We start from the raw sequence: 14,209 nt of genomic DNA on the forward strand, positions 1-14,209 counted from the left end.
AGTAAATACTATACCCTTTACCCTCTTAAGTAGAAGACTGCTGAGGAAGTCGCTGCCGCTATATTATAATGGATATATTACCACAGTGTTTACCTATATATTTAGTAAAGTAATAACGGTATAGAGTTTAAAGGCGCCCTTCTTATATTACTTTATCGCTATAGAGTAAAAGTTATTAATAGCTACCTACGCTACCCTTAATTGTAAGGCCTTATAGAGTAGGCTAATAGCTTTATAAAAAAAAGCTTTATATAGTAAAGTAACTCTTAGGAACTTTATAATAGGCAATAGCTTACCTAATTGTCGCGGCCTTAATTAATCGCACGTACTACGAATTAATTAGCTGTACGCCTTTTTACTATCTATATAGGAGAGATCCTTAGGCTTCTACTTTAGTGGCGCCTAATTTAAGGGCTATAGTAGAGCCTCCGCCTAATATTAAAGTCTTTAAAGCTAAGAATAAGGATCTAGATGGTAATAAGGAAGTTTTAGGCCCTCTACTAAAAGAGAATAGTAATAGGCGAGAGGCTGCCGAATAGGAGCGCGATAAGAAGGATAATTGCTCTATTACTTTAAGCGCCCTTACTGCTTCTAATAAGGATCGCGATGATATTTCTAATATAGGAGATAATAGTAATTAGCTCTTAACCTTAGGTAAATCTTCTAATAAGGAAGATAAGGATTCTAATAATAGGAGCCTTCTAAATTTAGGAACTGCCTCTATAGGCGACCGCAATCTATCTAAAAAGGACCGCGATTTAGCTAATAGATTATAAAGGTAGGAGACTTCTGCGAACTATACTCTATTTAATAATAATAGCCTTTCTCCTAATTACTTACTAATCTTAATTTAAACTCGTTAAATTTAATTATTAGAATTAAGTGGATTTAGGTAGCCTCTGTTATAAACGCTTTAAATACAATGTTATAACTACTTGGAGAAGAGTTGGAAGAAGCTAGTTAGTTAATATAAGTACGGTCTAAGATAGATCTTGTGGAACTATATAATAAGGAATAGTAACTAAGGTCACATAATGTAATCTATATAATCTGTATAATTTATAAGGTCCGCGATAGAGTAGATAGAGTAGATAAAGTAAACGGAGTAAGGACTTTTATAGGAGTATAGTTGTATATTTAAGAACCCTTAGTCCCTACCTAGATAGTTCCTCTCTTTATAGTAATTTTTAGAATATAATTAAAGTTAATCTATTAGGTAACCACTCTACTAGTTATTATTATATTATTAACTTCTTACTTTACCTATATACCTAGCCTATTAATAAGTCCACTGTAGTTCCTACTATAAGGCTTTATTATATAATTACTACCACAGTTATAGTAATAAAAGTTAAATAATATGCTACTAAAAGCAGCTATAACAACGCTATTAACGGCAGTAATAACCTTAGGGTTAGGTAATAATACTAGCATAGTAAATACTAACTCGTAACTAGTTATAGTCGGATAGTTATAGGTAATAGTTAATTAGTTAATAGATAATAATAAGGCACTTAAATAAAGGGTTAATAGAATAGGAGCGGCTAAGGTTAAGTTACCTTTAATTAAATAATTCTTAGGAGAGAGATTAAATCTTAAAGGATTCCTTATATAAATATACTTTAAAGTTATATAGAAAGGAGTAAAGTTAGTAATACCTATAAATTAAGTAGTATACGCAGGATTATTCCCAACGGGAAGGGCGCTTAAATAGTTTAAACTCTACTTTATAGAAATATAAGATAATAGTATAATAACCACTAATTAAAAAGTATAATATATGTTTTTAAGCTAGACTAGATTCGCGGAATAATTAATATAAATATTTAGGGACCTAGAAGTAATAACTATAGTAAAAAAAAAGCTTTAGGACCTAATATAGCGAACCTTAGTAATTAAGTATATAACGTAGTTTTAGATATTTACTATATAGGTTAAATAAAATAATAAGACGCTTATAGCATAGTATAAATAGGGACTTAAAGTAAAAGTTTAGGACGTAATTATTCTAATAGAAGATACGGATACCCTTAGGGAATTAATAGATTAAGCGATTAAGATTAATAATAGGATCTTCTAAAGGGAATAGGCTAAGAGAGGCTAGAATAGAGTTTTATAGTTATATAAGGTGTAAAGTACGTAATAATTAAAGCTAAATTAGAAACTATAGTATAGCGTAGAGCTAATAAACCTAAGCGGTACTAAAAAAACTTATAAAAGATAGAGAAAATAACTATAGAAACCTAAAAGTTAAGGATTAAGTAATTATAGGACTAAGGAGTATAGGCTAAACTAAAAATCTTAATAGCAGAAGATGTTTAAGTGGACTCTATAGTAAAAGTAATAGTTTAAAAATAGAGCTTATATAAATTATAGAAAATAGGGTTATTTTACTAGAGACTATAGAAGTAGTTAGAGTTACTATATAGTAAAGGGAACTAGATTAATAGTATATAATATATATATATAAAGGGATAATAGTATACTACAAGAAATAAAAGAATATTTAATTAAAAGTTTCGCGTTTTATTATAATAATATATACTAAATTTATAAAGACGCTAAGTATAGTATAAGCTATTAGCTATAAAAGCTAAAGTTAAAAGGACTTAAAAAACTAGAGAGTTAGATAAAGAATAAAATTAACTTTATAAGCTAGATTAAGATATTATAGTAATATATAGATAAAGATTAGTAATAATAATAATAGAGTTAGAGTACTTATTAATTAATAGCGATAAGGTAAAAAAAAAGAACTAACTAGGGGTATCCAAACCTTAATAATATAATAAAAGTAAAGACTAAAACCGCTATAGAGTAAGGTTTAGTAACGGGTATTATAATACTATTAGATATAGTATTTATCGCTTTATAAGACAAAAGGAGTAATATTTAAAGGTAATTAAGTAAGCAGATAACTGCTAGTGCTAGCTTACTACTTAATAAAGGTAAAAGGCTAAAGGCTTAAGATTTTTAAGACAAGATAAGAGATAACTAAGATTCTTAAAATAAGATAAGGTACGCTTAAGGACCTATAATAAACAATAACTAATAGAGTAGAGTAATAGCTTAGTTTAGTAATATATAAATAAGCTTAGGATAAAGTTTCCTAAAGGTATAAGATTCTTAAGATAAGATAAGTAAGATTTAAGACTCTTAAAATAAGATAAGAATACTAATAAAGCCTAGTTAAACTAAGGCTAGAGCGTAGCTTAAAAAAGAAATAAGCTTAGGATTAAAGAATTTAAAGAACTAAAAATTTGGAGTATAAATAAGGACACCTATAAATAAAAAGTAAGTGGCTTTACTATAGATTAGAGAATCTATAGTATAAATAGCAATTAAACTAGGAGATAGATATATAGACCTAGAAGACTTACTAGGGGAATCTAGTATTTAGCTAGAAAATTAAAAGGTTAATACTATAATTAAGAAGTAAGAAAACTTCGAGAATCTAACTATAAGACGTAAATACTAAGAAACTATAGATAAGTTTAGAGTAAGAATCTTTATATAGTAAAAATAAGGACTAAATATAAGGGCTAGTATAAAGAATTACTAATAGGCTAAAAGTAGATATATTAAGAGCTAAGTAGCTTACTAAACTAGAAAATAAAAAGGATTTAGGGATTTTAACTAGGTTTAAGAAAAGGTATATAAAAGGCTATTATAACGTAGTAATAAGAAGATACTTCCTTATAGATAGGCCGTATACACTCTAATAGCTATACTAAAGGTAGTATAGGTAAAGACATAATAATAAGTAGGAAGATTTCTATATATAGTTAAATAAAAAAGTTATCTAGAACTACCTAATTACGGAAAAAGTAATAAACTATATTAAGGGAGCCTTAATTATAATATTAAAGGATCTAGAGGAATAATTAGAGGACTAAAGAAGTAAAAGATGTATCTTAGTACCTATAAATAAAGTTATAACGTTTAGATTAATATAATAAAGGTTTAAACTTAAGAATAAAGATAAGTTAAGAGTTAACCTAGGTTACCTAGCATATTATACCCTATTATAGATAGCTTATATAGATAATACGTGCAATATATATAGAGTACTAAAGGATAAATATTAAAAATACTTTATAAGGATATATTAGGCGCTAGATAAGTAATAGTATATATTAGACTTATAAGGGGATATCACGTAGCTACGGTTCGTAGATAGTATAATAATTATTATTTATTCTTGATTAATTAATATTATAGGAATAAGGAAAGGGGTAAGGAACTAAAGGTTCCTTACCGCGCTAGGGCCACGTTAACACGTGACGACCGCTTACCTCATTCCCGATACTAGCAACTCTTCTTTTATAGTTACTATCTATATACACTTATAGATTGCCACTATATAAAGATACAAAGCTAAGGGAAGAAAGAAGAAGAAGAAGGGCGTTAGGGGTTAACGCGAAGACGAGTAGGCCGCTAAGGCGCTAGTCGTAAGCGAGCCAATAGCGATTTTCTATCCCGGGGATGGAAAATCCTAATTAGCTGTTTAGAATTAGGGTCTGTAGAATCCTTCTACTCCCTTTTAACCTAACCTTTAACTTATATATATAGAGTATTCGTATTAATAAACGTCTCTAGTGCCTTATTTAGGTTTACCTTTATTATCACATCTACCAGGTTATCTTAGCCATTAATCTATTAAATCTTAAAGAGTTCTTAACGCTTATAGGATTACTAAAGGGCTATAATATTAATTATAAGACGCTTTTTCTTTATAGTACTAAGCTTAACTAAATACTTATAGAGGAAATATAAGTTAGTATATACAATTATAGGAATAGTAGGAAGTTTAAGCCAATCTATAATTATCTTAAGGGTAGTTCTAATTATAATTACTATATTAACTCCGCCAACCATTCCATATATCTCTAACACTAGAACGCTTTAAGTAACGCGCTTACTCTTAGTTAAGCTCTAATAGATAAGATTACTATAGATTATAAAGTTATTCTCTCTAGTAGATTTATTTATAATAATAATCTTATATCCTAGCTAGGAGCTAAAATCTTTATTATTTATAAATAACCTATTAATAAATATAAAGAGCTTAGTAGCGGAAAGATTAATAGATATATAGAGTAATCCCTAATTAAAATGGGTTATTTACCAGAAAAGGCGCTTATTTAGGGTAAGAACGTCCTCCTTAGTTAGTTCCTAGTATTAAGTGGTAATAGAGAGATTAAAGGAAGCCTTAGGCTAACAGATAGAAGCAACATAAGCTCTATAAGCGCGTTACTCTATATATCCTTACTTTAGGGAATTAATATTAATAACGTTAATCTTCTTACCTTAACCCTTCTAGCGTAAAGTAATAAAGTCCTTATTTAGGGAAAGGATACATCCATTAAAGAGCAATAGCGTTATTACATTAAGTCTTTCCTTTAGCTTTACTATAAGATTTACCTTTACTAGCTTATCTTTCTTAAAAGCTAAGAATTAATTATCTCCTAAGATAATTATATTATTAGTTTATATACCAACAATTCTAAATAGAGTTCCCGTAGTTATAATAAGGAAGTAGGGATTAAATATAGAGGTAGTTATTAAAAGCTTCTCTTTATAGTACTTACTATAGGTAGCCCACTAATAAGTTCCTACCTCTACAATTCTATATAGTGGCTTAAGCACAACTATAATCATATCTTTAGGATATTGGTGGCGAATTTACTCCGGAAGATATGCCAATATTAAGCGCTAAAGGCGCGTCTCTAATTAGGTATAAGCCTAAGTAATATCTTATAAATAAACTGCCATTCCGTTCTTTATTAAGGAGAAAGCTAGTATAACAATAACTTACTAACTAGCTCATTAAATTATAGGGGATTGCATAAGGATCGTCTCCTTGCCGTCATTGTTATAGCCTTAAATAATAAGCCTTAATTTCTTAAATAGGGCGTTAGTAGCCTTACCCTTAATCTCATTAACTATTCTTAACTTAAAGATGCGAATTCTATTAAACTTAGTAGGGTTATACTTCTTGAATTTAAAGACTCCTCTTATAATAAGACTGTCAATTTCCTACTTATTAAATACTTAGAAAGGAGCTCCTNGAGTTATAATACNACCTTCCTTTTAGAGCTATTTTGCGAGCTTAAAGTCAGCCTTCTCTTTAGCTATTATAAAGGCCATTAATAACTTAACTCTACTCTCTATAATAGCAACAAATTGCTCTTTAAAATTAATAAGATATTAGCGATTTTATAATCCCTTTAGGCGACCTCTACCGCGTTATGGTTATAGCATATCTACTATAATTATATCAGAATCATAGTCGCCTTCTAGGGCACGTTAATCGTGGTTCTCCTCTAGGGCATCTTCTAGGGTATCTTCTAGGGCATCCTATAAAGGCTTAGAACTATTATCTTTATAGTAGGGCCTAATAACAGTTAAATAGAATTAAGTAGGTCTATAGGGCATCTAAAGAGTACAAGTTTAACTATTAATTATAATAATTTTATGTAGGCCTAACCATCCTCCCTTTTTACGCCATACCTGTACTTTAGATTGGAGTGGCAGATTAAGCGTAGTTAAGGTATTTAGGCCATTTCTTATTCCTAGTACATTATTAACCTAGCGCGTAGCATATAGACGTTATACCTCCTTTATTACTTTGCGAATAGCCTTAGCTTATTACACAATAAAGGGAAATAGTAGAGAATTATTAGTTATTTAAGGGTAGGCGCTAAAGACTAGCAATATAGGTATAAGCCTATCTGGGCTAGCGGAATTATTAATAGCCTTAACAGCTATTTATAAGATAATTTCTTTGCTAGCGTCCTCTAGTTCTAAAGAAATAATCTTATATACTCGGCGTAATAGCATATAGTATCGCTCCACTTTTTTAATACTATTATATGCCTTAATAGGGACTTCCTTAACCTTAATTGCCATTACTTTTACCTATTATCGAAACTCCGTAAATAAGAAGTTCTTTCCTACGTTATAAATAATTTAATTAGGGGGTTCTAGGTAGACATTAATCCAATATAACTAAAGGGTATCCCATACGTTCCTAGCTAATATATCCCTTAAAAAATATACGGCTTAGAAGAAGGTTAATAAGTTAACAGCTTAGAGGACTGGCTTACCATTAAGATATATAACATTAATAATAATATAGAAGTTAAAGTCGTAGTTATCTTTAAGGGTAAACTTAAATTGGCTAGGGGACTTCTAGTTTATTTAGCAGTAATAGCAGTACTTTATAAAATGCTTAATTGCCTTAACCTTAACTTTATAACCTACTTATTAAAGAACCCTAAGCAGTTAGTAAATAGATAGGTGGCTAAAACAACAGTGTAGTTAACGTAGCTCTAACTTAGTTAAGTAACTTTAAGTAATACTTCTTTTTAGTTATTAGAGGAGTAACTAAGGGTAACCCCACTTACGTATAACGGGCACCTAATTGTCTCCCTAAATAAGTATATTCTTAAGGTTATTAAGCTTAACACCTAATTTATTTATATTTTAGATATAGAATAGAAACGGGGTGTTTATAGGAATAATATAGAAGGTAATATATCCTAATAAGGTTTGGACCTTAATTATACCAAAAGAAATTATAGTACCCTTACTAAAGCGAATTATATATTAGCCTATCGTTAATTAGTTAATTTAAATAGAGCTATTAAGCTACTAAAGAGCTTAAACTTAAGGTTCTTCTACTATAGATACTCCTGCGGCTTTAGTATCTAGTATAATACTATAAAAGACATTCGCCAAGTATTTATTATTAAAGGAGAACGCGGAACTTTCCTTTAGCTTATTAAAGATATCTAACTTTATAACAGAATAGAACGTAGATTAGTTATTAAGAATAGCAACAGTTTATATGCCATTTACCTTACCATACTTAGTAAAGTATTAGTTAGGAAAGTAGTCCTTAATATCTATATCTATAAGGAGCTATTTAGCCTTATTAACCTTATCCTTAAGGTCTTTTATGCCTTTATATTAGACTAAAAAGCTTTAGAAGTAGGCTATAGTAGCCTTATAATTTCTAACGTTTCTTATACTCTATTAGAACTTATTATATACCTCCTTTCGCTTATTAAAAGAGTGTCTATTTAACTAGCAATTTAGCTTCTTATAAACATAGCACTTCTTTTAATAGTTATTCCGAAATAAACCTTTACAAGGACCTCCACAATTGCTTTATAGTTAATATTAATTATACCCTCTACCATATCCCCTACTCCGGCCACCATATATTTAATTAGTCCAGTTATAATTATATTAGTTTAGAATCCCGGTTTAAATAGGGTTTTTAGTATAGAATTATTAGGATTTTTATATTTATATTATAGTGCCTACAGCGGAGCGTAGTTTAGTATATACTTCTTTAAATATATCTATAGGTTTATATAGCGCCAAGTTATACTTAGAAACGCTATAGCATACTAAGATAACCTAGTCCCTTAGACTATTCTTATTTTAATAGGTTTTAGTAAGACCACATTAGATTTTTTAGAGTTTATTAAAGAGTAGTTAAAGACACTCTAGGCGAGTTATTATTAGGTTAAAAGCGATAACTCTCTAGAATATAATCTCCCGCTATTTAGATATATAGAGTTAGCGGTTTTTATTAGTTTTAAAGTAGGCTCTAGTAAGCTAAAGTATTATATTAAAGCTATAGTTTTTACCTACGATATAGTCGTAATAGAACATTACTGCCCGTCCCTTTAATATAATAGAGAAAGCATAATAGAACTAGTGGCGTTAAATTCTAACCTTATTACAGCAGTTATAAAAAACCTATAGTTTTACTCCAAGTATATTATATAATTCTCCTCTAAACTTCTTCTCTTTATCTAAATATACCTTTATTAGATTCGTAACTTCTTAAAATAGAGGCTTATTAGTTAGCTAGGATAGAGGAGTTAGAGGTAATAGAGGTAGAGGAAGAGCACCTCTAGGTAGGAGAGTACCTTTAGGTAAAAGAGTAGCGTTCTAGGGGTTTTATTCCAAATTAAAGTTGCCTTTTAAAGAATATAGGTTAGTTTTAGGTTTCTATAGTTAACATATAATCTTAGCTTCCGTCTATACTAGTTTTTCTATACTAGTAAGAACGGCGTAAATATTACTAGTAATTAGGTTACCGTCCTTAGTAACGTACACCCTATTCCTTTAGAGGGAGTCTTAAAAATCCTAAATAATATTAATATTACTAAGTACCTAGGTATCAACGGTCCATCCTATAAAATCCTCCCTAAAGTATTCCTATAACTATAAATTGGCGTAATAGCTATCTTAGTAGAATAGAATATAGTATAGAAAAAAGCCGTTCACTTATTTTACAGTATAGGTTATTATATTAAAGGTAAATGCGTCCTAATCTTCATTAATAAGTTTCGCGTATATAGCTACCCCTAGTGGTAAGGAGTCTCTCTAGTTATTTAGAGTAGCTATAGTTATATCTTCAGAGGAAGGGAATATTAGTAGTATAGGGATTATTGTTTAGTACGCGTTTATAATATATATTTGCAATTATAGGGCTTAGGACTAGTTCTAGCCTTAAATCGCAAAGACTTATAAAGCGTATTATTCTGCGTAATAAACGCAAGAATCTATAATCTAGGGAAGGCTTAGGACCAGTTCTAGCCTTTAAATCCTTAGATTTATGGAAGAGTTCTATTTAAGGTTTAGAACCAGTTCTGACCTTAAAAGATAGCTTCCCTTAGCACGAGTAGCACTGGTACAGTGGCTCGTCTCTTCTTAGTGAATACCTAGCTATTCTATAGCATAACTATAAAGTTAACCACTAATCAGTGTTGGACTCATAAGGGGATATTACGTAGCTACGGTTCGTAGATAGTATAATGATTGTTTTTTGTTCTTAATTAATTAATATTATAGAAATAAGGAAAGGGGTAAGGAACTAAAGGTTCCTCACCGCGCTAGGGCCACGTTGACACGTGACGACCGCTTGCCTCATTCCCGACAGTATAGAAATACTAAATATATATACGGCTGGCATTTAGTAGAAGTCTAAAAGTTAGGAGACTTAATACTTTAACTAAAAAAATTCCTTATAAAAAAATACTTAAATAAATAATAGTAGTAGGAATACCTAGAGAATATATGTCTATAGTATATTAAGGACAAAAAGTAAATAAAGTATTAGCTAAAGGGTAAGCTAAATATATAAGAATCTAGTAGCTAATAGTTAGGAAAAGTAAAGGCCTATAGAACTAAAGGGAGCTAGTAGTAGAGCCTTAAACCCTTAAAGGAATTTAAGAACAATACCTAAATTTATAAGTTAAATAGCAAGATTAATAGTTTAAAGTATTAGTAGATAGTAGAGCAATAAGAAACTATATCTTACTAATAGTAGTTAAAAAAAATAGGGCTACCGTATAGGTAAAGGGAGTACCCTTATCCCTTAGTTATAATTTTAGGAGATCTAATAGCCTATAGAGGAGGTATTATTAATCTTAAAATAGGACCTATTTAGATAACTATTAAAGAAAGATAAATTAAGATGTCTTTTAATATATTACTATTAGGGAATAATAAGGTAGTATTAGGAATACCTTAGTTATAAAAATATAATCTAAAGATCGATTAAATTATAGGTTAGGTTAATATTAGAGATACTTAATACTATAAAATATAATAATAAACTAAGTTAGTATAGTACTAAGTTAGAGTAATATATAAGGAAACTAAGAAAGGACTAAGTTATATACTAAAAAGATACTATAAATATGGTAAGAAGCTATAGTTACTAAAAAGTAAAAAGCTGTTAGAATATGCAGTATAGGACTATAAAATAGAATTAGAACTAGAAATAAGTCTATAAGCTTACTAAAGAAAAAGGGAGAGCACTAAAAGAGTTTATCTAGGAAAACTTATAAAAGGGATATATTAGACTATTATAGTTATTAGTAGAATATCTAGTACTATTTATACTAAAGAAAAACGGAAAACTTAGGCTATGCATTAATTATAGATAGTTAAATAGTATTACTAGGAAGGATAGATATCCTTTACCCTTAATTAGTAAGATTTAGGATAGGATTAGTAATATATAAATCTTTATAAAGATAGACCTAAGATAGGCGTACTATTAGATTAGAATTAAGGAAGGTAATAAATAAAAGGCAGCCTTTAGGTTAAAGGAAGAACTATATAAACTATTAGTTATATAATTTAGGCTTATTGTATAATTACAGCACCTGTCGTACCAACCGCGTGCTTACGCGCTCGGTACGCCGAGTACGCGTTTACGCGTTTGGTGCACCAACCACCCGCTTACGCGTCTGGTGCACTTCTAAAGCACTAACTAATCAGGGGGGAGGCGCATCAGTATATAGACTACGTAGTCTGCTTCATACAATCGACAGTCACCACCGTCTAAATGAGCATACGATACTATACGTATTTCATGCCCCTAGACACGACTCACTTGTACTATTAAATTGGTACAAACACTGATTAGTGAGCGCGCACAGATTAGCAATCACTCGACACCTCCCCCCGAGCGATACTCGACAGCGACCACCCGTTCATATCCTAGTACGACCTACTAGAAGGTCGGAAGTTGGGGATTACGGACCTATTACCAACTCTATATACTTATTTAAGTCTTAGTACGGTTTACTGGAAGTATAATAGACGCGAATACAGACCTATATAGGAACCCCCTACCCTTGAACCTCGAACCCCTATCCTTACTACACCTCCCCCAGACCCCTTATGGAGACCCCTTACCCTTCTACAAACCGCTACGGACCCATTAATTACCTTTACGGACCGTTACAAGCCCTTACAGAAACCCCCTACCCTCCTGCAAACCCTTATGGACCTATTATCCGCCTTTACGGACCACTACAAGACCCTTCTACCCGCTACGTACAATACTACACAGTATGGCAGATATCAGCAAGCAAGTTAGCGAAGGTCAAAAGAAGTGGAGTCAAGGAGTCGACCTTACGTCTACAAACGACGTTAACGACTACATTTAATTCAAACTCCTTAAATACGGATACTTTAAGCCTACGAACGATGACATATGGGAGTAATATAAGGAAGACTTTGCGGACTTTATGGAAGCTACTTTTAAGGCCTACAGCCTTATGACCATCCGTAACCTACAAACCCTCCTCCGTAACTACGGCGTATGGGTTAAAAAAGATAAACACGTCACTATTGCACGGTCTTTATATAATGCAATATATAAGGAGGACCAAATGGAATAGACTAAGGAAGAAATCCTAGACCAGTTCAATACTACTAAGGAACTCTTTGCTTCTTCCAAACTTAATATAATCGCTAGCTTTATATCTAACCCACTTAACTAAATTTATCCTATAGACCTAAACGCCTTTAGAATTAATCTTATGGGCTAGAGTATACCTAGTACCCAAGTTACGGACTGTAATACCCCTATAAACCAAAATACGGACCAAAACACTTCCGCTGCTTAAGCCATAGATCCGCAAACTATATGTCCGCAAGCTACAGATCCGTAAGCTATATATCCGCAAGCTATAGATCCGCAAGCTATATATCCGCAAGCTATAGATCCGCAAGCTATAGACCCGCAACCTACCTAAGTAAAGACCTATGGTAAGGAACTAGCCAACCTGGCTAAGCTCTATACCGACGAATCTAAGTATAGCGGTAAAAACGACAACTTTAACTTTAAACTAACCATTTTTACGGACCTCTGTTAGAAGGCTGACATTCCTAAATAAAAGTTCAGCCAAGCCTACTCTACCATACTGCGCGGCCTAGCACTTAACCACTACTATACCAACCTTAAGAGCAACCCCCTTGGTGTCCCCTTTGATAAGCTATGTGAAGCTACCCGCAACTACTTTGAAGGACCGGAATATAGGCGTGATATCCTTACCCAATGGAATGCGACCAAGCTACGGACCGTAATTGACAAGAACACCAAAAAATCGACTATAGAGTGTCTGCAAATCCTTATTAAAGACCTCCGGTACCTATAGCACGGCCTTAACGCCAAGCTTCGAATAGACGACTTCCTACACAATAAACTTATTACGGCTTGCTAGGAAGTAGAGCCCTGCAAGTACGCCTATTATAAGCCTGCAGACACCTTAGCTGGCCTTATTAATGACCTACGCTCCTCTATTGTAACGTACGAAGTCTTAAACCCACCAAGCAGCACTTAAGCCTTCGCTACGGATATTTAATATCCGCAAATAGACTCAGAAGCCTATTTTACGGACCGCCGCTACCGCCAGCAGTACCTGTACCGACTAAACCCCACCCGTAACCCCCGCAGCAACCCCTGTACGAAAGTATATCCACGCAGACAAACTAGCCAGAAGTGCTTCGTATGTGGTAAGGAAGGATGTTAGTCTATAAGGTATACCTAGGAAGAACGTAATAAGTCTAGGAAGAGACTTAATAACTAGATTAACCAGTTCATTTTAAAATACAAAGGAGAGGAAGTAGAGGAGCCCCCTGACAAGTCAATAGAAGCCCTTATAATTAACTTTAACTCAAACGCTTAGGAACAGGAGACCTCAGAGACATTCCTAACTACTTTTAGACCTTTTACGGACAGTCAAGCCTTTAATACTATGACCGTATTAGCCAACCGCTCCTTTATATATTTAATTACACCCGAAAACTGGCCCGCAAGTACACCCATTAAACCCATTACGGACGTTACGGACCGCGAACAGGACCCATTTACATATATTACTACAAAACGCTATACCCCCAAAGAATTTTATAGCGTTATAATCGATATAGGTGCCTCTAAGAAGTCTACTACAGGTTACGGATAATACCTTGCATATAAGACTACCGTAAATGATAATACGGACATTAACACTATGCAAGCTGGGGCCGTAAACGTCCAATTTGGCATTAGTTCAACCGCATTAATTAAATCAGTTGCAGTTAAGACCCCAATTAGCCTAGTTAACTTCCATATAGTAAAAGCGGACACCCCTTTTTTACTTTGCCTTGCGGACATAGATAGGTTACAGGTTTACTACAACAATATTACGGACACCTTAATCGGCCCCGCAACTGCCCCAGAAAGCAAGTATATTACCCTACTAATTATACGACGATTTAGACACCCGTTCCTTATATAGGGAGAGACTTTACAGACCTATATTTAGGAATCTTTCGACTATAACCCGTGCTACCTTACCAGTACGGAGATCCACCGTCTATACCGCCGTTTCGGCTACCTGTT

The sequence above is a fragment of the Cenococcum geophilum genome (assembly GCF_001692895.1).
Source record: "Cenococcum geophilum 1.58 unplaced genomic scaffold K441scaffold_5, whole genome shotgun sequence".
NCBI lineage: Eukaryota > Fungi > Ascomycota > Dothideomycetes > Gloniales > Gloniaceae > Cenococcum > Cenococcum geophilum.